Source organism: Paramormyrops kingsleyae, chromosome 1 (assembly GCF_048594095.1).
Source record: "Paramormyrops kingsleyae isolate MSU_618 chromosome 1, PKINGS_0.4, whole genome shotgun sequence".
Classification (NCBI taxonomy): domain Eukaryota; kingdom Metazoa; phylum Chordata; class Actinopteri; order Osteoglossiformes; family Mormyridae; genus Paramormyrops; species Paramormyrops kingsleyae.
This window is the reverse complement of record NC_132797.1, coordinates 14,039,040-14,065,569: the sequence shown is the minus strand read 5'-3', so window position 1 is coordinate 14,065,569 and position 26,530 is coordinate 14,039,040. Positions and strand designations below refer to the sequence as shown.

Below are 26,530 nucleotides of genomic sequence, written 5' to 3'. Positions count from 1 at the left end.
TGAGGGATTCTCACTGTGTGGGAAAAACAAGGCAGGAGAACAGCAGCTGCAACAAATCAGCCTGACGCTGCCGATTTATTTATTTAATTGAAGTGCCATTTAGAAGGAGACCTTGTTTATCACACACTGAAGGGACTTTCAGCTGCTAGATAGCAGAACTGTTTGGTTAGCGCCTGCATATGTCCCTTCACAGGCCCGCAGGGCAGCCAACCGAAGCGGCAGTTTTAGCTAGAGAAGACCAGTCACCATGACGCATCTGCCAGATTACATAATAAACCTCCCAGTTCATTCTGGATCACATGACCTTTTCTGGCTTACATAGGGTGCTCATTAAGACCTGTTTCGACTTCCAGTTGCACTGTCCCTATACCCCTGAAAGCCTCCTCCTTTTGATCTGGGTATGAATCAGTTGCGATGAAAATATCCAGTGACATCGTGAATAATTACGTGTTCATTAGGCGCTTAATGAGCAATCATCGTGAGATCTTTTTTCAGGTGGTGGTGACGGCACTACAGATTAAATTTCTGGACTAGGGAAATGCTAATGAGCCCCTATCAGTGAAGGCCTTGGTGACCATGGCACTAGCATGATGCGGGTGCAAGGGCTTTGTTACCAACCATTGATAATAAGTGTAACATGGCATCAGCAAATTATACTTTTCATTTCAGGAATTTAGTCCTGCCATTATGTTACAATTAAAGCAGGAAATTGTCCAATGAAAAGGTTCCTCTAACATTGATTATGCAAGGAATGAATCATACTGGAGAAAAGCAGCACCCAAGAGTAGACAAGATGTAAACCCCCTTGCCCAAGGCAAACAGCAGAGAGCTGTCAGTGGAAATGCAAAAGATTTTAACATGATTGCATGTTTGTTGCCCATGCATTTCTAGTGCGTGCAGGTTTGCACATATTCATGGAAGGCTGTGATGTTACGTGGAATATGGTCACTTGTAAGGTTATTTCGTTGACCGAATGTTTAGTATAATCCTGTTCCATGGGATTAGAGTCATTTGATTGGTTGACTTTCTTGTTCATATTAAACAGGAGTATTGAACACTTGTAGCATGAAGCTGACTTAGTTCAGATCCCAGGCTGGGCCGGGAGCCATTCCACACCAACAGAATGGCCTTCTGGGACCTCAGCCATCATTCTTGCATCTCAGTGGAAGAACATCACATTTTTTTAATTAGTGCTTCAACAGCAGTTACTCCAGGTGTCTGGGTTTGATGGATCTCAGAGTTACACAATACCCATAAAACATTTATATGTACAGTCCCACAATACTCATGAACAGTAATAAATCCATGAGGGACTCTGAGGCCCCCTCATAACAGCAATGTTCGATACGGACAATCTCCATCATTAAGTCTACAACGAGGCCATGTTTACATAACCTACAATTAACAAATGCCAACACTCAACTGCTGAGTCACAGTTTACAGAGCTCAATAGATATCTTTCACCCATACCTATTGCACCCAGGGCTGTAATTAACAGTCTTTGGGGGTATGCTTGTGTCCCTTTTGTCCTGGTTGAGCACTCTTTTTATGGGGTAGGTGAACTATTTAATGTTTTTAAATCTTCCCACCAGTTTCCTTAAGGGCTGAAGGAAGCTCTAACCTCTAAAGGTAATTAGAATTTGTCAGTGCTTGCTGGTGTTCTGTACCCTTTACCTCAGCGTGCTAGCTGCTCAGTGCATCAACAGTAGCATAGTGCTCATATACCGAGAGCTGGTGGCAAGGTGTGAACACCATGATTTCTCATCAGTTAGCGTAATTCTCCCTAACCTCATTAAAGAATCATTTGAAGTCCTCCTCAACAATGCCAAACTCTATTTTGCTTTTGAAAAGCCCATTGATTAAAATGTCAAAAATAATAAGTTCAAGATAAGACTCATCTGCTCCCAGATCAGATGCTCATTTCATCACCTTAACAGGTCTGATTGGCTTTCGTACGCCGATGTAATGAAGTGGCAAGCGGCTGATTAATATCAGGGGTCTGTTGGAGTGTATCAGTGAGATGATAACATGCATACGTTCTGCATCTGCGCCACATGGGTCAAGTCTGGGTATGGGTACAGCTGGGGGCAAGGGTGTTGGATGCGTATGGAAGTGCAGAGGCAGAATCTACGGAGAGGGTCCAGGATTTCTAGCTATGATCTGGGCTGTTGGATAAAAAAGGATCAGGAAAGGGAAGAAATCATGCCCTTCTGAACCCATATGGTCACATGATTCACCCTCCCGAGACAAATGGATGATTCCCCTCCCGTCCTCACACAGGTGTATATGTAAATGCACTTGCTGACTACTTAACCTGCTTAAGCATCTGTAACTAAGGCTAAACTGTGTATTTGGAAAATGAGGTTTAGTTTTGCCATCTGTGTATTTGGTCGCTGTTGGGGGCATTGCCTGATCGGTAAAATGCTCAAAGCTTCCTGAAGAATGAACTGCATCTAAGTAGTGTGAAAGAGCAACATCAAATTTAGCACATGATGTGTTAATTGTGATCATATTCATTAACCATTATTAATGGTTTTGGGGGTTGGAACCAAAGAACGTGGTGATCAAAAACAATTTCAGTACACTTTGATACTCAATATATCCATTAATTGTTCTACGAGAGGGTGGCAAGGCGTCTCAGAAGAAGCACTTCAGTCTTACATGACCAGGGTTGTGGATTCAGATCCCTCTGCTGCTTCTGTTTTCATGCTCTCCCTATATGTGTAGCTCCTCCTGCAGTCTGCAAACTTGTTATAAGGTAAATTGGTGCCACTAAAAAGCCCGTAGTGTGTGAGTGTACCCCATGATGGACTGGCCTTCAGGTATTCAGGGTGGTCCCAAACCTTGTGCCCTGTGCTTCCTTGCATAGGCTCTAAGCACATGTTGATTATAGGAGATGGATGGATATATGTTAGATATGAAGACTGACATTGCTTGTAGTCATATCTTGCTGTTTCCTGACCCACCTTTGCATCTGCCACATTAATAACTTCTGGATCATCTGTGGGGGCCGTATCTACTTCCTAGTCCTGGACTCACCAGATGGCCAAAAAACTGCTTGTGTCAATGTGGGTGGCAGCAGCTAATTCCCACTAAAATCCAGGTGAACACTGCAAAGCTTGTGGATAAGTACAATATGGAGATTAATGAATACCCTGGTTAACCACCCCTTTGTTGTCTGCACTGAATGAAATACACAGACAACTCTCCATGGATAATAATGAAAAGGGCATGTACTACTAGCAGAAAGGTGAGGAATAGTCTTGATTATTTTTCCAAGGATAAACATCTCAGTTGGCTTTCTAGGATTTTTGATTTGTCTGAAAAGCAAATAGTTTATATATTCAATTGAGTCAATCAATTTATTTTTATGTTACACTCATCTCACTCTGTTCACCCTAAAACTGAGTTAAACGTGGTCCACTCTGCAAGTTTAAGAAAACCCCACCTATTTTGGCTCACTGTTTTCACCAAATTTGACTTTATCACCCATCTCTTGGTTCACATGTATGCTAGTTACAAGTACTAGTTTCAAGTAGTTTGTAGGTACTGTCATTAGGCTTATCATTCAAATGAGTAAATTCACCAGACCTGTCAAAAGTCACCGAAACCCTGCAGAAACCCTTCAAGAATTTCCCTCTGGGATCAATAAAGTTAATTTAATCTAAGAACTGAAGAGGAGCAGAATATCCGTGAATGTCTGTCTTATCATTGCATGTATCAAAGACTTCATATCTAGGTCTTAGTCTACGTGCATGTAACTGTGCACGATTTATGTATGATTATAATGATTTACTTGGCTGGGAAATTTGTCACAACTGTACTTGTCTCCAGACATTGAGGCACCTTGACTATCAAACAGGTTAGCAACTGGCAGTGCTGGATGAATCATCAGCGTCGGCTGTGCGGCCCACGACCCGCTGGTACCTACAGGGTTTTATTTATAGATTTGCTGCTCTGCATCTTCCCCATTGTTCTTCATAATTAGCCATCCCATGGGATCATTCCTGCACATTTTCCTCCCGACCCCCTTGGAGACTGAGGTGAGGGTTCATCATTATCTTTTCCTCATTATTCTCTTGCTCTGACTTGCCCCATCATCACTGCTCTGGCTTGAGCTGGACTGGGCTGCATTTCCAGTGTTGACAGGATGTTTTAGATCTGTGTATGTGGGGGGAAAAAACACCGAAATTGGTTAACTGTGCAATACTGTTTCTGAACTATTACTGCGGAATTCTGTGCAAAACTGTCTCTGACATTCTTGTTGTCTGTTATTTATTGTAACTCTCTATTGATGTTTAAATGTCTTTTTATTGTCTTAATGTGTGTATGATGCTACTGTAAACCTGCAATCAATCTAACATTAGAACTGGCACAGCATGTTGCCACATCTGAAGCATTTTCTAAAAATGACAGCAAGACAGTAGGGTGGAGGTTTCAAATGTCACCAGGGACAGACACAAAACCAAACTGATCTTGGGCAAAGAGAAGGTTTACCTCACCACCGTTCATTTTGGCAAAAAACAGATGCTTACTGCTCCAGGAACAGTATGCTTCAGAGTCACCAAAAATAGCCCTCAAAATGTCAGCCCCCCCCCCCCCCCACCCCATGCAGCCTGGTGTCAAGGCTCGATCACTTAAATTCAGCGTGACACCCACCCACCGTGGGAAAACGTTTGCTCCACGCTAGCTTTCCAGACAGGAATCGGCTCGACAGAGACAGGATTGATACCGTGGCGTGGGCTGGAACGAATGAGGGGAATCGCTACTGTGAAATATCGAAGTGAGGAGGTGTGGGGGTGGCCTGGGCCTTGTCACCTCCTGGGGTTCACCTGCTGGGGAAATGATGATGCAATTTCAATTTGTAGGAGTCTAATATGTAATAAATGATTCCTGTTACTGGGGTCTGAACATGACAACAACAGAGAGCGCCGGCCATATGCAATAGTATCAGGCAGACTTTATATATATATATATATATATATATATATATATATATATATATATATATATATATATATATATATATATATATATATATCACCTTTATGTCTTATAAGGTACATTGTACCACTTAAATGTACGTACAGTTCAATTATAGGTACTTGCAAGTAGTTTATCAGAATCAGCTGGAGAGGCTTATTGTCTGCAACTTCTTGTGAAACAAGAAAGAAAGTGGAGGTGTTTTCTGCAAAGTGCATTAAATTAATTTGCCTTGTTTGCAGTGTAGATGGTGATTAAAAGCTCATATACTAAAAACATGCATTTTAAGAGCAACACAATTGTAAACCTGCAATTAGTTATAGTTATAGTTGCATCCAGACTCAAGTTTTGCTTATGGCAATGCAAGATTATAAAGCCAATCTGAAGTCTATGTAAGGCTCACTTAATTAAAAAACAATGTGTTAGTTATCTACAGCTGGGACAATTCTATGAATTCCATTTCATTTTGCTATCACCAATCTGTTTAATGTTTCCTGCTTAGTTACTTTTTCAGAATCCACTGGGTTAACCCAAGCAATAACCCACCCACGCTGGGATTTAAATCCTCATTTCTCTCATTACTAATTTGCTAGAGTGAAAATCAGGTTCTGTGTTAATAAATGCAAGCAGTGAGTCATTCTATCCCTGCCTAAAAATGTTTCTTGTGTTTTCAAATGCAGAAAGAAAAGATTGTCGACATTGATGACTGACGAAACGGATGAAAAAAGACCTTGATATCCCAAAGGATGTCAGCAGAGTGGCAACTCAAATGCTTTTTCATTGCTGACACCATATTTTATGGGAAACTTCATCCAGATTCATTTTCAAAGGCAGCCTACCACCATATCAGAGATGGCCTACTTAAATCTCTCCTAGGGTAAGATCACAGTCACATTACAGATGGGTAATTCATAGTGCTGCTTGGTATCTGCCATAAGGAGCCCAAAAAAAAAAACGTGAACAATATATGAGTTGCTTTAGATAATGAAGACACAAAATATCTAATAGATAAATTCGCACAGCATTCTGGGAATTCTTCCCGCTATCTGCGATGAGCAGGCGGTACGGAGTGTGCAAATACACTTCTGGAGATGCTCCTCTCATCTATAGCCATTGGGCTAATTTAATCCCAGGTCCTCTGGTGCCGGTCCGTGGTCTGATTACAGCTGTAATTGCGTCAAATAAGCCAAATTGAGGACTCTAATTTAATATGCTTTGGTGTGATGCTGGTTTATGTATTCCAACATTGAGAGGAACTGTTTACCTATTTTAATCCTATCCCCCCCAAAAAAGCAATTTAATATATATAATAATCACATAACAGTCCAGACACAATGTTTCCATGCGTGATTGCATTCAGGCATTGAATGAATAACGACGGTGGAAAAATATGGTTTCAAATCCCTGCTGAAAAAAATAGCATACAGCATTATGACTTCGATACTGGTTCATGCTGGTTACTGCTGGGTTGGTGCAGGTGTAGCTGGTGAACCAGCAGTGCTGTGTTGGTCTACATGAAGCTGGTCCACCAGCAATATTCTATTAACCATGATGGTCCACCAGCACCAAAACACAACGTACTCAGAATGCCTGCTTCCTAGCGTTAGGATCAAAGTCTTGTTTTGTCCACGCTTTCCTGAGGCACCAGGGTGTGGGAAAAAGAGAGAGAGCCGGGGAAGGGGAGCGAGCAGGCCGGCGTGCATATTTGCATACGGCGTAAAAATCACATTCCAAGGGAGCTCATTAAAACACCGTTTGACTGATCCAAACCCTTGAGTGTATTCGTCGTAAGAGAGCCTCTTGTGCTGTTTTGTTATTGCGAACGCAGAAAATCTGCCAAAATATTTGCCAGTCAGCATTTGTGTTAAAATGCCCTGTAAACTGAGTCTCATTGTTTCGCTTTTAATTTGTAAACTTAAAATAAAGAGTTAAAAGAAGCTGTAATGGCGAGTGTAAGTTCAAGCAAAGCCGCTTTCCGTTATAGGAAAACTCGTACATAATTTACATATTTGTCTTCTTGTTGAAGTAAAACTAAAGGCTCCGCGTGAGTGGAAGCGGACGGTGGGTGGCAATGTTCAGCTTACTACAGGAGATCCTGTCTCTCCGAGTCTGTGCAATGGACGCAGCTTTCAGTCAGTAATATATGAATTTTTCTCACATCGCTCATTCTCATAGTTCCTTGACAGATCAAAGGGGATCGTTTATAGAAAGTAGTAAAAGTTTGCCGCAATACTGGTCCAGCGACAAAAAACAATTAAAAAAACTAAAACGTTTTTCTTTATTTTCACATAAAACTAAAAAAGGTAATGCCAAAGTTTTTTTTTCAAATATATAATACCGATTTCTTTAGAAACTGACAATTTTTCATCCTTTACTAAATAATTTCTGTTTCCCGGGTGCTTGTTTGTATCTCATTTTTCTGTTTAATGACTAATTTATCTGTTCACGATCGTCTTTGCCTGGTAACTTGTCTGTTTGCCGTTTTCTCTGCTTAGCCATTAACTTCACTGTTTACTATCTTAGTTCTCTGTTTACCGGTTTGCTTTTCTTTTAGCTATAGTTACTTCTTTTTACCACGTCTTAGTTCTCTGCTTCAGAGTTTACTCTTTAGTTTAGCTATAATTATTTTTCTACAGTATTTACCCGTTTAAATACTTTAAATTTAATTTAAATAATGAATATTAGCTACAGTGTTTGAACGTAAAAATTTCAGTGCCGTCTCCGTAATACGTTTCCCGTTGTAATAACTAGAAGTAGCTTTCCAAAGTTACAATATAGAGAAAATCTATAAAGCCAGTTCTTCTTTTCGTGTTTTGCCTTGCTGAATGTACGTTTTATATTTTCGATTTTAAGTGATGTTACTTAGTGAATAGAGTGAATTTAAGAGTTATTCAGAAAGACGTACATCAATGCTTTGTGTTTTTGTGACTATTTTGTTGATGCTTTTCTTTAGAGCGACTTAAAAGCATGAAAAATATAAAATGTTGATGTTTTCTTTGCCATAACTAAACAGTGGAGCAAAAATAGCTTTGTGACTATTCGTACTGTCTGCAACGTGCTTTGAAATTCTCTCAGCCAGCAGAGAGATGCGCTGTCTTAACTCAAAACCATTTAAATGTCATTATTTAAATTTTTGTCTGCTACCCAAGCTGAGCATCACCATCATAAATAGCATGTGCAGCTGTCCTTTATATTCTGCGGATTTTGCGGTAAATGTGTTATCATTCAACTAATGCACAGTGCGACTTTAATCTTAAAGGTGCTTATGGCTGTTTTTCCTGTGCAATTCATTTTCACAAGTCCTTTGTAGAATTTATCGAATGAACTAACGGATGTTGCTAAGTAACGGCCAAAACATCCATTTCACATTAAATCGACATTTTCAAGCACTGAAAAGTACACCATTTTTATTTTATTTTTTGGAGGGGGGGCCTTTTACCTTTTGCTTTTCATGTGCCATCTGTCATTACCCTACTGTACAAAACAAGCACAGCACCGTAATTACACACAACCACAAACACACACATACTGTATAAGGTACCACCTATACTACTTTATACCATTCTCGTGGGAAGACGAGATCTATGTTAATATTATGGTACAGCCCTAGTTGTAGCAGACATCCCACCTTAGGCATATTGGACTGCAAGGTGCTGGTGGTACAATTTTCCAGTCGTGTTGGCAGAGGTTGCACAGGTAAAACATTGCCTGGAAGAGGTGGGATGTCTGGTTGTAGTGACAGTGCAATACAAATAATATACTATTTACCTGGCTACACTGCTATGCTAATTTTGCAGTAAAGCTAGAGTAACAGTGCCATTTAAATGCTGTTCTATGTTTGTGGTAACTGTGCTACACTACTGCTGTATTACGTATGCTTATGGTAATGGTACTATACTGAGAGTATGGGTTAAAAATAAGTGGGTACACGTTGTAAAAGCACTTGAAATATGATTCGAATACCAGTTAAGATGTCAGTGCAGTCAATAATAAGGTCGAAAAGCTTTCCCCAGTCCAGCAGCAGTAGACAGTACAGATCATATTTAAGGCTCAAGTGGGACAGACAGGATAGTTGTTAGGCAAATTGATTTCAAATTTAAATCTCTGGCATCTGTCAGTACACACCTGCTGGCCACTGATACCGAGTGCCCTCATTAAGTTTTAGTGCATTCTTTGGACGATCCTGTGGAGATTAAGCCCATCAAGTGGATTTCGTTTAGTGAGTCTGCAAGTGAAAACATTCAGTTCTAATGCCTCCCACGGCCCTGCTTTATTGGTTCTACCATGTCCTTCTGCTTCTGCTACCTTTTAACTATCCTCAGAGCCACTTCAGGCTTTTGGTGTTTATTTTATTTTAATGGTCTGGTCTGGAGCTTTTTGTCCTTCTCTTGCGGTTGGCGTGGCCTTCGAGCCCAAACAGCATACTGTCTGGGACTCTGTCAGCTCCGCTCTCGGGAGTAGGCCAAAGCACGCTGTGCCATGTCGCCGCCGGTGCCCCGAGGACTGCGGGCCTTTGTAAATATGTCTTCCTGGCCTCAAAGCACACTGTGGTGTGGGTAGGCAAGAAAGTCCACGGTTGCCAGTTTACTTTTTTGTTTAATTGTTAACTTCCACATTTTGTCATCTTGCTTCTTTGTTTGAGTTCACATCAGAGTTTAACATCTGCTGTTTTACCAGCTTTCCTATTCTACCATCTTTCCTCTTTGCCATCTTACTTTAGCTGTTCACGTCCCAGTTTATCATTTTACTTCCAGATCACAATTTTACTTCTGTTTACTGTTTTATGTTGCTATTTTACCAGTTAGCTCTTCAGTTCACCACCTTACATCTCCGTTCGCCATCTTACAGTACTTCTCTGCTTTACCAAATAACTTCCCAGTTCACCACCCTACTTCTTTGTTTTACCAGTTCTCTCGTCACCTCTGTCACATATTTGGACCTGTTACACCAGAACACCAGAATACTCCCTCAATCCAGATGAGCTGCTGGGTGAGGGACCTTCCAGGGCAGGGCATGACGAGAGGGCAGCCACCTGAATGATAATTACCCTGCTTGATCCATCATCAAGGTCACTGCTCAGATAGGGGGACACTCCCACTCCCCCTTCCTGGGCTGGAGGCAGTGCTGATGTGCACAGTGGTGTTTGGTCACACACATTGTTTACTTTCCAGTGAATGTTACTCCTTCAGAGTATTTAAAACGACAGACATACAGGACAGCAGTGACATCCATCCAGTTCATCAGGGAAAGGGAGAAACCATCTTCCTCAAAGAAGAAGGTGAAAGGCCTCCTGCTGGAGGAGCAATCATGGGACATGAGGGTGGACCAAGGGAGGAAACTTGTGTTCCCCCAGGTCGTTCAAACATCCCTGAGGCCCGACATTTTCCTATGGTCGGAGGAAGTGAAGAAGATAATCCTCATTGAACTGACGTCCCATGGGAAGAGGGATGTGAAGAGGCCTCAGTGAGGAAATCTGTAAAGTACCAGGATCTGGTCCATCAATTCAGGGATAAAGGGTGGAAAGCCTGGTTGTTCCCTGTGGAGATGGGCTGCAAGGGCTTCCCCGTGTAGTCGTTATGGAAGATGCTCACAGCCCTGGGCAGGAGGGAAGAGGAAGATGGCGGCAGGCAGGCTGGGGAAGGCAGCAGAATAAGCTTCTTGCTGGTTCTGGAGTAGGAGGGATGGACAGTGACTGGCCATCATTGCCGGCCCGCCGACTGTAGAGCATTGTGGTCAAGGGTCGAAACGCCCAGTGAAAACCGGATATCACCTGATGACATCTTCTGGCCAATCACTGATATGTGATTGAAGGTGAAGCATTATTTAGTAGTATTGTTTTGTCTATAACGCAAAGAAGCAATATTATCACTGAGTACTTATGTCCTTATGCTGGCAACCTTTTGACTCGTTACTACGTGCATGCACTAACCTGTAAATCATTTTGACCAATGCATTTGCCAGAATAAGTAAACTTCAGCATCAAACATCACTGGCAGTGTGGCTTGTCTCTGGCTCGTCTCAGTGTGGCGTCGTTTGGAATCAATGGTTTTGGCTCTTTGTTGCTTGTAGCAGGAGCTGTACAGGTATACCTCAGTGTAACTGTTCAGCACAGTATCGCACCTTCCCAACAGCTGTTCAACTTCTTGTCCAGCTACCGTGTCCAATTAGACTGCGACAGTCATATGCTCCTCCCAATATGACGTGCCCTTGGAGCTTTGGTGCGATCCTCGCTGGACGGCCTGCAGATCTGGGTTTGCTGTATCGGAAAGGCTGCTTCCATCTGCTTCTCCCTGAGTGATACCTGCCGGCTCTTCCATAGCAGACAGCTGCGAGTGCCGCTATCCATCGTCAGCCGGGATTCACTTACATTGAGTCCCTTGTGTGTTCACTTTATCGCACAAGCAACTTTCCAAAGCTTCACTCACCATTTACTGCAAGCTTGTTTAAAGACTCATTTTAGCTTGTTTATCACTAGATCTTAAGCAATTTTTTTGTAGCATCTAAAGGGTTTGGCTCTTCATGTAAATCATTTGTATGACCATATTAAGCAATTATTCTGTTATCTATAACTAAATACACGTGGATAAAGTATTTACTTAACCTAGGGGGCATAGTGACTTGCTGGCCAGCACTGTGCATTTGATTCCTATCTCCATCTGTGTGTTCACTTGAGCACACACTAATATTCAGGTTTCCTCCTACAGTCTAAAGACATGCTGGCGAGAGTTACTGATTTCTTTTGCTAGTAGAGTGTGAGTGTGTGTCCTGTGATGAACTGTCATCTTGTCCAGGGTGTCTTCTGCCTTGTCTCCTGTCCTTCCTGGGATGGACTCCAAGCTCCGGTGTGGCCAGAAAAGCAGTCATGGAAAATGCATGCGTGCTGAAAAGCTAATGACCTCAACAAATCAGGGAATGCATTCACATGATGGCACAGAGAACTCTCCTCATTGTGCGTGTGGTGTTTGTGTATTTTGATGTCGGGGGGGTGGGGGGGGTACGCAGAACCACAGAGCTGCATCCCCTTATGTGTCAATGGCAGGCAACCCTCCCCCATGGATGCCAAACCTTCTTCAGCTAACCTCTCTATCATTAAATGTTGCGTTCCGCTATCTTTACCCAGCTCACCAAACAAACAAAAGGAGCCTTTAATGGATAAAAAGTAATTAGACTCGCTGTCTGCTTTGCATGGCAGAACAAAGCAGAGAGTGGTGGCAACGAGCCGCAACGCCGAACACACTCTTTGCAAAGTCAGCAGCTTCGAGGCCAGGTGCGATTGGCCGGGTGCTTGCCAGCTCTCTGGCCACTCTATTGGCTATTTGAGTCTCCACAGAGAGTAAACTTTCAGCCATGAATGGTTAAACCTGCCATACTCTGCCTGCGACATGGCCTACTTTCATCCTCCAGGAAAGGCAGATTGATAAATCACAAAACGCACCTGATTATGAACCAAATCACTTTCAACTACCAGCCATTGAAATATTATGGGACTCCACAGGGGCAATATCAATCTATTATCCCCTCATCAGAATGCAAGTTATTCTTTAAAAGCCCTGGCAGACTATGAGGAGATCATAATTGCCTTATTCATAAGGGCTGAGCATCGAATTTAGTCTGCCAGCCTCAATGCCGTGGACTGGGTCTCCAATCAGTGCATTGTGTAGATGTAACACTGCTTTGAATGGGCCGTGTTCTCCAACATGTCTTTAAAGATAAGGGCAGAAATTGAGGGGCTGATGAAGAAGGCAATTCGTAAGCCTTGGGCAATATCCGGGTGCCGGATATTGTACTTCAGTGTGTGGTGCCAGGGTGGAGGAAGCGTTGCGGTGGCAGCACGTGTCCTTCCTGCCCTCCTTATTAAATGGAAATGAAAGCATGTACCACTTGCTGAATTAAACCAAGATGGCTCCCCGCCACCCGCTAATCCCCTCGTTAGATCCTGATCTAGAAGGCACCTCTTTTGTGTATGTGCCGGGATCGTTTGGACGAGAGGTGCGAGGCAAATTCATATTGCCACCCGAGAGCTAATTTCCTGTTAAGTACAGAGCTGCTGTTTGCATTCGTGGCTGTGGGGGGCCTCTTTTACAATCTTTGGGCTCTGTAATGTTGCAGCAATGGCAGAGTGTTTCTTGGCCGCATCTGTTCCTGCTTTGTGGGTATTTTATCTGAGATCGTGGACATAGGTCATGGTTCCTTCTCTGTACATTTCAGGTAGATGTTTTCTTCTCCCAATGGTCCAAGAAGAGTCCCTGCTGGGGTTAGATAATCCTGTTCACCTTACCCACTGTGTCCTGTCCTCTGTCCTGTTAGGGTTATTACTGTAGCCACATAGTAAAAGTGTGTATCCTACAAAGAAGAGCAATGCTTACAGTTGCATTAGGTGTGGGAAGCCATTTTGGTGAAAACTTGATGCTGTGATTCAGTCTGCCAGTGCTGTTGAGATTTTGCCCTTATAAGCAGTTAAGCTTCGATGAGTTGTTTTATTTTTTGTTTATTTTGATTTATGTGGGATGTAGAAGAGGTGAGAGATCTAAAACTGTGAGGCCAAGCATGAGAAGTAATTACTCCAACACTGTGAATGTGTGTGCACATTCACCTACACACCATTCTGACTGTCTCTGTTCTGCCTACCTGTAACACTTCCATATCACAGAATCACTTGCTGGGTATTAAGCTGTCATTTTTTCTGGTAATTCTCATCTTTGAGAATGACATGCAAGCTAAGGAGTGTTCTACTCAGTTTTTCCATGTTAACAGTTCCATGACAGTGATCCTCCATATTAGATATCAGATTCAGTACAGGGTATTGTAACATGGGGTATTTCCAAAATAGACAGTCAAAACAGGCAATACATTTCATAGTTAGCATGCATTTTAGGAATAGCTTTCTGTGAGGAAAATATTAAGCATGTAAATTTGCAAACTCCCTCTATATGATAATTACAATATACATTGTAGTGTACAAGTTTACATTAGCATTTTGAGTAATTAAATAAGCTAATAATAATAATAAGCAAATGTTTTGGATGAGTGCTTATGAAAAATGCATCAAAATTATAAAACAAACCCATTTACGGTGCTAAATACTTCTACAAAGCCAATTCTGGCTAACCGTCCTGGTCAAGGGGGAAAAAGCACAGACCCTTCTGGGAATTGAGAATACAGGCTATAAAGTGACAAGATGGACTCCCTAACCACTGTACTACTTAGCTACATTAACTGGGCAAGCCTCAGTACTTAGCAAACACCAGGGTTAATTCCCTTAGCAAACACAGGGATCCTCGCTGTGCTGCTATAGCAGCGGTAGGTCCCACACACTGCAGAGCGTCTTACGCTCACCAGCGAGAATAATGTCCTTAATGCAGCTGACAGGCTGCTGCTGCGTCTCCATGACTCCCTTGTCCTTTCCCTGTCCTGACTGCACTCCTCTCTCCTTCCAGCTGAATGCTACATTAACGCCGAGCTCCACATTCCCACCCTTTAGCATCTGCATCGTCCCGCTCTCTGGTGGTGATGCTCTTCTGCATTGGGGTTTAACACCTCCCATCCCTTGGATTTCCAATAGGGAGACTACTGTCTTTCTGGAAGTGCTAATCTTTTCACTCAGTACAATGGGCATCCTAGTGTGGGAGGCTCTTAATTTTAGAATGAAGACAAAACATGGCCTATTATGCATGTATAAGCCTTGATACATAGTTCCAGTAAGGTAATTTGGGTCAAGGATTTTCATGGCACAGGAATGATATGCTTGTAATATGACAGGCAGCAACAGCCAGGTAAAAGCTTACCATTTTGGACTGCTAGTTGAAGGACTTGACATATTGTGAACAGATAAGCAGGCTGAACACGTCTCGTGATATAAGGACGATTGAAGTGGGTTACTTTACATAAACTCATTCCACAGATGAGAGCATCTGTCCATCTGCCTAATTGATCTTTCTGTAGTTGTTGGCTTGTTCTGTCATAATTGTTATATTATGCAAAGCATGTCACATGAAAGATGTCTTTGTTGGACTGCTGGGAGACCTTCATAGACAGGAAAGCCCTAATTAAAATGTTTAATATCTGTGTGCTGCCATCGTGGCCTCGAGGAGCGTGGGACAGTTCAAGGGGTCACAGGGACAATGTCTGGAGGCAGGGGACTGGGTGTTAATGAACCAAGGCTCCTGGGTTTGGAGGTCGCGACCCTATAAGTGGCCTCACAAAGTCAGCTAATTGATCCAGTCACGCCACATCGTTGTAGGACGGGGGGGTGGTCAATGGGGAAAAGGTCCCCTCAAAGTCACTTAAAACATTCACCACCCTCTGTACCACTGACATTTAATTAGGCACATGAAAGGTGCTGTAACATTTTTCAGGAGAGCCACAAAGGTTACGCATTATCGTCTTCAAAACCGCTATGAAAGAAACAGGCATGTAATGAGGCAAGCTGAATAAGAATTCTGTTTTGATAGTGAAAAATTTCGACTCAGTGGCTGTTGACATTTGAGAATTGACTACAACATTGTCATAGTAACACATTAAAAGTATTTATGTTCAAATGAGCTGGATGTCAACGGCTCTATGCCTTTACTGTTAATATTTATTTCCTTGGCAGATTGGCTTACTCAAAGTAATTGAGACAGGCTGTAGTTTAACACATAGGCGTGTATTTCTGATAGAGTCAGAATCATGTGGCCCGGGGAAAGGGATAAACGGACCTGGATTTCTTTCATGAGCTTCCATTTTTAGGGCTAAAGGAGGTTGAAATAATTAAATGGGGGGGGGGGGGGGGGGGATGGGCGGTCGGTTTTATAGTATATCGGCTATGTCCTCATGATCCTGTAGTCTCCCACCTTCAGTCTGCTTTTCACATCACACACTGATAGGAGGCTTTACCGAAAACTAAAATTTTTTTTTGGGGTTAAGCAGACCTCCTTTGAAATGAACAGAGTAGCGATGCTGGAATCCAGTAGGCTGAGACACAGCGTTTGCTGCCCATATAATGAGCTCCTCAACGACATCATTACAGCACCAATTACAGTCCTTTACCTGAAACTTCAGAAATACTCATTGTGATGAATTTGTTATGACATGGACTCCGTACCTATCATATTCAGGTATGTTTATGTGCAAAGGGTTGTCCAGCCTGATGATTGGTTCATCATATGCAGTCACTCTTCTGATTGGTCTTTCTGGCGCATCTCACCAGCCACATCCTCGACATGTGAGATACCTGGCCCCCTCCCCGAATTTTAATAAGGCCCTCACCGATACGGATCAGATTTGTGTGCCTTTTGTTCTTTAATAAGCAACCGACTGAATCACAATTCTGCTGAGGGGGGCGGGGTTGCAGGGGACGGGGGGGGTGTCACATCTTTCATTAAGGGCTGGCTAAGGCCCTGCAGTATTCAGCTGTTCTCTGGGCTTTGTTTATTCTGGAACATCACGATTTTTTTATAGGCAACCTTAATGTCCCATATCTTACGGCCTCCAAGATGGGGCTTGTTTTTTTTTATTTCATTTGGAATAAATTAGAAAACACTTGTCATTTAGGAATTGAAGTCAGAATATAGTGCTTTTAATTGGACTGAGTCAATGTACAGAAGAATCCATTAGATAACCAAGCGGCAGCAGTTCACTTATAAAAATCAATGCAGCTAATTATCGTGGTAATTAGGGAGCTTTTCTGCTTGGGAGACACTGGAGGAGCAACACAGGAGAGGCATAGCTTCTATTTCCCTTCCTCTGCTCGTCATTCGCTTCTATTTTCTCTGCCCGGTTTTCCTGACGTCGCCAAAGCCTTAGATCATCACCTGATAGCAGCAGAAATGTAAGACGCATGTCGGGGATCTCATCCTGTTTAAGAAAGAGTCCTCCCACCCCCAGCCTCACCCTTGTAGGTTGTGTTGAGTCTTATTGGCTTTGTGCTGGGTGAGTGACCTGAATCATGTGTCTGAGCTCAATCTCTCAAACTGGAATGCATCTACAAGAACTGAAACATGAGTATTTTAATATATCTGGATTCAGAACACTGCATGTCCATCATGCTTATAAATCTTAATATGTAACACCTGGCTGAACTGCTAGTCTAAATTGCATCCATCCATCTATCTTCCAACCACTACAAGCTTGCAGTGGAAGGGGGTGGAGCCTATTCCTGGCAAAATAGGGTACAGTGTTAAAATAGAATTTTTTTTTTCTTTGTGTGCGTGTGTGTGTGTGTGTGTGTATAATGTAAACTAATTCACAACCAGTGACATTTTTAAGTTTAATGTAGCTTTTCTGCTCACCCCTTAGGCTGACAATAACATTGCTGCGTCTTCCATTGGTTCCAGAGCCAGCAAGTCAGCTGATCATTTAGCCTGCAATGAAAACATAGACAATGAAGCTGGAAGCTGGCACTTTGGTCTTTGGCAGGGAGGCTCTGCAGAAGTTACTGGTATCTGGTCCTTAGTTTGCAATCTGTTGTCTTGTTAATACACGAGTGAGCCCCTTTTGCTAATATATCTTTTTACATCAGATGTTATCCTTCTTGTTGAAATAATTTATACAATTAATCTTTTTTTATTATAGGTTATTATTCTGTAATTTTTCAGTATATTCCTATGTAGAACAGGCTTTTTTTAGTACACGTATTTCCATATCCGAGGATGTCTGCCACATATCTTTTTTGCATTTCTTCAGCTCATTTATTACTAGGGATGTCTCAATCCACTTTTTTGTTACCCCAATCAGATCCAATCCATTCAATATTTATATCTGCCGATTTAAAGTCCCAATCTTATCTTTTAATAAACATTTAAATATGCATAACATACAGCAGGTGTCGCTGCATTCTTTGTCTCAGTAAGCCTCACCATATTCTTCCTTATGATGTTTCTGCAAGGGCTTAATTAGATTTGTTGTAGTTGACGATGCTCTGTTGCTACCTCATCTCGAAAGGATGGTGTTGCCAACATTGCAAGTAGCTGCTGGACTACTTTTAGTTAGCAATTTAAAGAGTTTCCACATGGCTGACATCTTGATAGTTTGTAGTTTTGGGCATGGGAAAGTAAATAGATCAGGCTTTGGACTGGGCTGTTGTAGCCAATACCGATTAATTAAATAATGCTTGGATCTGCTCTGATTCCAATCTTTGCTATCGGGTCGGAACATCGCTGTTTATTACAATAATTCTTTGGTAGTGTTCCTTGCTTGTTCTAAAGAAATGTCCACCCAGTGAAAAGAAGCGTACCTTTAGGGAAGCCTTTGTGGTGGTGGATGGGCATCCGTTATGGAACCGAGATCTTGAAACAACAGAGAACTTAAAGTTACATTTAAAGAGGGAACCTTTTGACAGTTAGTTAAATGCTAATAACCTCGTATCCTTTCACACCGAGACTGCAGTCTCTCACTGGGGCCTTAATGCAGACCGGCACTCTAAGGTGTCACCATGTAGCTCTTTCCTATTCCCACCAATAGCCGGTTATGAGGGTCATTATATAAGGACCCCGACTAGGTCAGTTACAAGGTGTAATTTGGCATCTGCCCTTTTTGATGCTGACACTCCTGACCATTCAGTAGATTTTGGGCACCATCTTGACTCCACATTTCAGCCATGAATCCACAGGACGGTGCTGGACAACAATCCTTAATTGTTGTATCTATGGGAATTGGTGGGAACACTTTTTAATAGCTTGTTTGGGGCTCTTAGAGGCGTCTTATACTGTACACCTTGGCTGCTTTTGGCTTGTTATCCCGCCACAAATCTCTCACTCTTAAGCGTCATCTTTATCCTGCGAGCCGATGGATTAGAGCTCGGTTATTGTGCCGGCACCGCTGCAGAGGTGGAGTTATGGCTTGCAACGGGAGTCTGGCGAGTTGGCTGAGAGAAACCTAGGAAGTGGAGGTGTACCTGAGAAGCGTCTCGCCGGAAGGTCATTCCCTTCAGAGAGGGGCTCGGTTTCACAGTGGGTGTCTTTCCCAACCCTCTTCCGCCAAATGAACGCACAGCACTAATTGGGTCCCCCCCACTATTAATTTTCCAGCTTGTGATTAAAATCTGTTTTTTATCATTATGGGATGGCTCACAGCGCAAATTCTCCTCACACAAGTTGCCTGTCTATTTCCATTTGGACCCTGTGGCACACCGTATCCAGAAATGTTCCTGCTTACGCCGTCTGATCTTCGGCAGCAGGAGTTAATAGCATGTCTGGGTGTGTGAAAACCGTCGGGAAAATGTATATTTGAACATTTCATTGACATCGGTGCAGTAAAGAAGACCTTTTGCAGGGGGTGTTGCTAGAGTCTGTCTGATGGTCCACCCCACTCCACCCTCAGCCCCAGAAGGTCACAGTACTACGGATTTGGGAAATGCTGCCTTGGACTAGGACTGTTGTGATGTATGGAATTCCGAAACTGAGACTATGGTTGTTAAAAGTTCTGGGTCAAGCATTATTGGGGCTCATTTGGATCCATTTAGGGCTTCCGCCCCCCAGTGGCCCACGTTGGTGACGTGCCTATGCGCTACCCCCTCTGACCGACATGCTGCTGCTTGGCTGCTGTTTTTCTGCTGGCACTCGAGAGATTCATTTCTCGAGATCCTTAATAAACCCCCGATATAGCAAAGGCGGGGGTGGTAATGATACAAGCGGGGAGCATCCCGCTGCAATCGTGACATGGCACGGATGGCGACCGGCACTGAAGTGGGCCCAAATGGGTCTCATTCAGCAGAGGAAATTGGGGCTGACAGGGAGATGGGATGGTGCAGGGTGAGCGATGTGCCCTTCAAGGGGCCCCTGAGCAGGAAGCATCCCATCTGCCCACTCCACTGGCCACTCACACTCTGGTAGCGGCTTCCCAAATGGCCGCTACTGATGAACTGCAAATTAAGGAGGACAAAAACGGAAAGGCATTGGACGGGGGGAGGTGGGCTGCCTCGCAGAGGTGAGAATATCTGTGCCACTACAGTACAAGTAAGCCTGTTTTAGCTGACTTTTCACGTTTTATCCTTAATTAGTGACTATACAAATATAGCCAGGAAGTGTAAGATGACATACGAAAATGTGAAATGTCGTGTTACATCTTGTTTTTGATATTATTCCATTATAATTTCCTTATTTTGACAACTTCTCTGTCACAGTAGAGAAGCCTGCTAACCTCAGTACTGGGCAATGTTAAGCCAGTGTTTACAAATAAAAGCATAGCTATACTGAGAGAACTGACCATCATTTAATATTGAATGGATGTATAGATATTTTTAAGGGCCTAATCAACAGAGTAACTTATCTAAAGGCTTCTCTTTGGTAACACACCATTACTATATTCCATCCATCCATCCATCCATCCGTCCGTCTTCCAAACACTCATTCAGTATAGGGTCAAAGGGGAGCCTTTAGCCCATCCTAGTCAGCTGACATTATTAGATACTTGTATAATACTAGGATGTATTATACAAATATCACTTCATCTTCCAACCACTTAATCTGCCTATATGCATATATTTTCTTGTTTATGTTATATACAAGGTAACATGACTATCCATACATGCATCTATCTCCAAACCTCTTAACCTGGTCAGGGTCATGGAGGTCCTGAGGTCTATCCCAAGCAGCACTAGGCACAAAGCTTTATTACATATCTATTATATAAACATATACAGTATTAATTTCATATATAAGGTCATATTACTAATCACTAACAAACACATCTGTTTTTATAAACATATGTTAATGTCATATACAAGGTAACATTACTAAGCATTAACAAATAAGCTATTGTATTTGGTAATACCTTACAACGGGGTACTGTAGTATAACCGATGGGAGCTGCGTCTCACTCTGAATTGCACCTTTTTATGCGCAGCTGGATGTGTAATCTTTAATGCCCTTCATTACTTGTCCTTGTCCCTCCCAGTGCACTTCTGTGCAGTGATCTTATCTAAAAATACAAGGCATCAGACCTCACAATATCCCCCAGAACCCGGCGGTGCCATTAGACAGGGCCGCAGAACGGGTGGCGAGGCTGCGTCTTAAAGTGGCAGTACTCCTGCCTGCACTGTCATTAGCCCGAGTTCAGTTTAGCGTGCTGATGAATCAGTAACATTTCAAAAGCGTTCGGCACTTAGTCATAGTTTGACTCATTTGTGTCCCGGCGACGTGTTTCTGCGCCACAGAAGGCTGTGAGTTGAGAATGTCGGGGCTCAGTAGGGCAGCTCAGCCAAGGCCTTGTTGCACTTCGCCGTTGTGTAATGGCAACATTACGCGATTTTCTGATCTATAATGCAGCCCAACAGAACTCAACTGGAATGATAAATAATGATACAGATGTGAATTATGTGGTGTGATGCAGTACATCCATCCATCTGAAAAACCTCTTATCCAGCACCAAGTCCTGGTGAGCTTGGAGTCTGCTCCAGGAAGTACAGGGCACAAGGCGGGAGACAGAATGCCAGTCCATGGTGGGGCACACACTCTCACATACCATGGGCATGACGCAGAGGCATGATGCAGAAAATATCAGTGAAAAACGAAGGCATTGTGTGCTGCAGGAAACCAAAGCATGTTGCTGCAGGAAACTATAAAAAGCTTTGGAACGGTGGTTTTTCAGCTCAGGTAACACAATTTAAAACCAGAGAATAACACTCAGAAATAAATATGACACTTTTGTTGGTAGCTAGAGCTAGACAACTTTCAGAAGCTTTAGTTAAAGATAAACATCTTCTAGCAATGCTTGTGTAAGTGATAATACAGAAAATATGATTTTAAAATGTATTTATGAGTGGATGAAAAGCCAGTGTTATTACTACCATAGGGATGAAAGAAGTATATCATGAACTTAAGTAACCTGTGTTACAAAGTCATTTGTTACTTTTTTTGGGCAATGCCACTTTTTTCACAACTCAAAGGACTGAATATAAGAAAAAGTGACACTAAAGCCGTTGTGCGGAGATTATATATCCATCTACAAATGCTTATCCGGGAGGGGTCGTGATAAGCCTGGACCGTATCCCAGGCAGCACTGAGCACACGGCAGCAGGCCACATACTGTATACAGTTATTGTCAGTATTTGGACAATGAGTAAGATGAATAAGCAGAACAGAAAAGGCGAGAATGACTAACTTGCACCGGTGCATAATTCGCTATGAAAACCCGGAGAGAAACAGAGGCTGCAGCATCAGATTGACAGGCTTCGGCGCCGTTTGAACTTCGTCTTTGCTTGTTGGTTGCATTTTAAACCCTTCCGCCTGACAGCTTGACAGAGGGGAGAAACAAAGAGACCCTATGAAAGACATTAAATATTTATGACTCGATGCGCGACAGCAATAATCACATGCGTAACGAATACTGCGATACAACAGATCCGCCAATAACATGTTCGGGAAATTCGTTCTTTCAAAAAGAATAAAAAAATATAAAAATACAGACATATATATTTCGCTGACTACATAATATCATGCAGCCAAAATAATGCTGATTGTCCCACATGTATCTACTTTGTTATTGCATATACTGCAGATTTGGGAACGATCCATGTACATTATATTTATTTATTTGTTTGACCATTTGATATGCCGGTTGTTTTATCCTTCAAACGTCTATAGCCATTGCTACATGCAGGTAACACAGATGCTCATATTAAGCAAATCGATGAGAATCATAAAGCGGCTGCACAAGCCGCAAAACCGGAGCCGCTTCTCCCTGAGCACAAAACACGCGCAGGATTTAGCGGCTGAACCGTATAAGCAGAGCTTATTTTATTTTCGGTAAGTCACTTAAACATTTATTCTTCTCTAAAAGCAAATAAATCTTTAAAATGTGGGAGGGACTGAATACGTTTCACGTCCATTTGTACTAGCTATAATTTTTACTTTCGTCGTGTTGCTGGCGGCAGCTTTCCATTGCTTTACGTAGTTTTCTCGTTTGATCCGTAGTAAGAGCACATCAAGGCGCACTTACTACATCTTCAATATCGCACGGTGATTCTCTTCTTGCGTAAACAGATTTCACGCGGGCTGAATTGAATCACGACGTGAAGCTGGCATTTGTTTTCAAATTGAGAAGTAACTTATAATTATGCATTGAAATTACAAAGTTGTCTCATTGGGGAAAGAAATACAAATAACAGCAAAAAAAAAAACAACTAGCTTTTTATATTGTGGTTCTACATGTCGGATGATTAATGAAGAATCTCCTTTTTTAATAATCGTGTTAATTAAAGAAAATCGTAGTGGTGCACTTTTAAACCATGCCTGTGGGCCATGTTGTAGCTGTAATTCCAAACATCCTTAATTGAATGTTAAGATTAAACTAACTTTCTTACCGCACTGGGGAGCCTTTGGCATTAACACTACAGGATATATACTGTAGGAAAACTTTTGGTGTTTCTTTCCTTTGACATAGACGTAGGACCATTTGAATTATTTGCCACGTTTTGTGGTTCTGGCCAAATTTAAAACCCATTCGAAGAGGTTTTGTGTGGTGTGTGTGTGTGTGTGTGGATTATATTTACAGTACATTACATTGTGGGCACTAAATGTTCCCCCATAATGTAATAAAAACCTGTTATTTTGACATTGTGGGGACCATTTTTCAGGTCCCCACAAAGATCCGTGAATGCAGTCAAAAACGTAAAAATGCCAAAAGTGTTGTATTTTGTTTGGTTAATTATAAGGTTAGAACTGGGTAAGGGTTAAGGTCATCATGTTTCCCCATTGAAATGGATGGAGAGTCCCCACAAAGATATAATTACAAGCCTGTACAGTATGTGCGTGTGTATGTTTTGGATCTATTTACACTCATCTGTTCAAATTTATCTTCCTTTCCATGCATTTCCTCAGCCATCCACTTTCCGTGTTTCTCATTTAATGGATGGTCTCTAGAGATATTCCTAGTTGGGGAAAAGGGGATGCCTTTTAAAGACTTTGACCAGGCTGCTCTAATGAATTCCAGTTGAATTAACCTCACAAACTTGATCTATCCATGCTGCTTAAGTGTACACTCTGTCTACGATGATGCCAACACTGGTCTGTTTTCGTTTCCAGTGATCGGCCTCTCAAGGGGGACGGGAAGGAGAAAGTGAGCCATTAGGAAACTCTGTAAGTATTTCTTTGGCAAAATACCCTTCTTATATTTTTGAAATTGCTTCACCAGCAGGTTGTGGGGTCCTCTGATATTCTTAGATAGGCTGCAAATGTGTGATGCATTTAAATGGCTGATATTCACACGTGCGGCTGGGGAATTCTGGATTTCAATGACTGCGGAGTAGCGGGGGGGGGGGTCAGGCTCCCAGGGGACGTCACATGGTATTCTTAGCAGTACAATTACAGCATCTCCAGATCCACCCATTCATCACGCTGGAGCTCTTCAAATGGACTTCCAAAATTAGCCCGACACCTGCCAGCCCATGGCCAAAGAACAGCCCCCCTCCCCATTAATGAGAACAGGAAGCTTAAAAGCAGCTGTGCTGGTGATGGCTGTCCGTTTTCTGTGCTAATCTTGTGGAATCCGCGGTAATCCCAAAAAGGAGGCGTCTGTTTGGAGAGTTTTGGAGGTCTGGGAGTTGGTGTATACACACATTTATAGTTGTATGCACACACGTGTATAGTTATAGGCATACACTCACCTAAAGGATTATTAGGAACACCTGTTCAATTTCTCATTAATGCAATTATCTAATCAACCAATCACTTGGCAGTTGCTTCAATGCATTTAGGAGTGTGGTCCTGGTCAAGACAATCTCCTGAACTCCAAACTGAATGTCAGAATGGGAAAGATTTAAGCAATTTTGAGCGTGGCATGGTTGTTGGTGCCAGACGGGCCGGTCTGAGTATTTCACAATCTGCTCAGTTACTGGGATTTTCACGCACAACCATTTCTAGGGTTTACAAAGAATGGTGTGCAAAGGGAAAAACATCCAGTATGCGACAGTCCTGTGGGCGAAAATGCCTTGTTGATGCTAGAGGTCAGAGGAGAATGGGCCGACTGATTCAAGCTGATAGAAGAGCAACTTTGACAAATAACCACTCGTTACAACCGAGGTATGCAGCAAAGCATTTGTGAAGCCACAACACGCACAACCTTGAGGCAGATGGGCTACAACAGCAGAAGACCCCACCGGGTACCACTCATCTCCACTACAAATAGGAAAAAGAGGCTACAATTTGCACAAGCTCACCAAAATTGGACAGTTGAAGACTGGAAAAATGTTGCCTGGTCTGATGAGTCTTGATTTCTGTTGAGACATTCAAATGGTAGATTTGGCGTAAACAGAATGAGAACATGGATCCATCATGCCTTGTTACCACTGTGCAGACTGGTGGTGGTGGTGTAATGGTGTGGGGGATGTTTTCTTGGCACACTTTAGGCCCCTTAGTGCCAATTGGGCATCGTTTAAATGCCACGGCCTACCTGAGCATTGTTTCTGACCATGTCCATCCCTTTATGACCACCATGTACCCATCCTCTGATGGCTACTTCCAGCAGGATAATGCACCATGTCACAAAGCTCGAATCATTTCAAATTGGTTTCTTGAACATGACAATGAGTTCACTGTACTAAAATGGCCCCCACAGTCACCAGATCTCAACCCAATAGAGCATCTTTGGGATGTGGTGGAACGGGAGCTTCGTGCCCTGGATGTGCATCCCACAAATCTCCATCAACTGCAAGATGCTATCCTATCAATATGGGCCAACATTTCTAAAGAATGCTTTCAGCACCTTGTTGAATCATTGCCACGTAGAATTAAGGCAGTTCTGAAGGCGAAAGGGGGTCAAACACGGTATTAGTATGGTGTTCCTAATAATCCTTTAGGTGACTGAATGTCCACTATAACAGAAGATGTGCGGTTCTCTTAAACCATCACCAGTAATTCTGAGATGGATGCACACTGTTTACCAAGAACCATCATATGAGTGATTCATTCTTTTCATATGAACTTCTGTGATGGTTCTTGAGATGAAAAATAAAAGAATTCAAGCCTTTTTAACTAGACTGTCTCCCTGCCCACTGTGTTTCTGGAAACGAGACTTTGTGTGTGTGTGTGTGCATGTGTGTGTGTGTGCATGCCTGAGTGTGTGTGTGTGTGTGTGTGTGCATGTGTGTGTGTGTGTGCATGCGTGAGTGTGTGTGTGTGTGTGTGCATGCGAACGGGTTTACCTATCCTTATGGGGACACAATGTCCCCATAACGTGATAAATATCCGTTTTTCCCTTATGGGGACTGGTTTCCTGGTCCCCCTAAGGGAAAACTCTATTTTATAAAAATCGGTGACTGCTATGAAATAACTAAAAATGCAAAAACTCTTGTATTTTGTTTGGTTACTTATGGTTATGGTAAGGGCAGGGTAGGGGTTAAGGTTGTCAAAGTTAGCGTTAGCATTTTTCCCATTGAAATGAATGAGCGGTCCCCATAAGGATATGTTTACCCTACATGTGCGTGTGTGTGTGTGTGTGTGTGTGTGCATGCGTGAGTGTGTGTGTGTGTGCATGCATGAGTGTGTGTGAGTATGTGTGTGCATGCATGAGTGTGTGTGTGTGTGTGTGTGCATGCGTGTGTGTGTGTGCATGCGTGTGTGTGTGTGTGTGT

At 42.6% G+C, this 26,530-nt stretch overlaps 1 protein-coding gene across 10 annotated transcripts in view; it reads left to right on the top strand.

The window, feature by feature from the left end:
* syt1a (synaptotagmin Ia) overlaps positions 1-26,530 on the top strand; it is a 168,690-nt gene that overhangs the window by 40,032 nt on the left and 102,128 nt on the right. For 7 of the 10 annotated variants that reach the window (XM_072710088.1, XM_072710070.1, XM_072710068.1 and 4 more), the window contains one exon: positions 23,985-24,038. The exons of 1 other annotated variant lie outside the window; for it this stretch is intronic. The gene's annotated coding sequence lies outside the window, so the exon portion shown is untranslated. Of the gene's footprint in view, positions 1-3,862; positions 4,044-5,663; positions 5,861-22,678; positions 22,707-23,984; positions 24,039-26,530 lie in introns of those variants that run through there. 2 more of the 10 variants (XM_023838654.2, XM_023838660.2) reach the window with 2 other exon arrangements.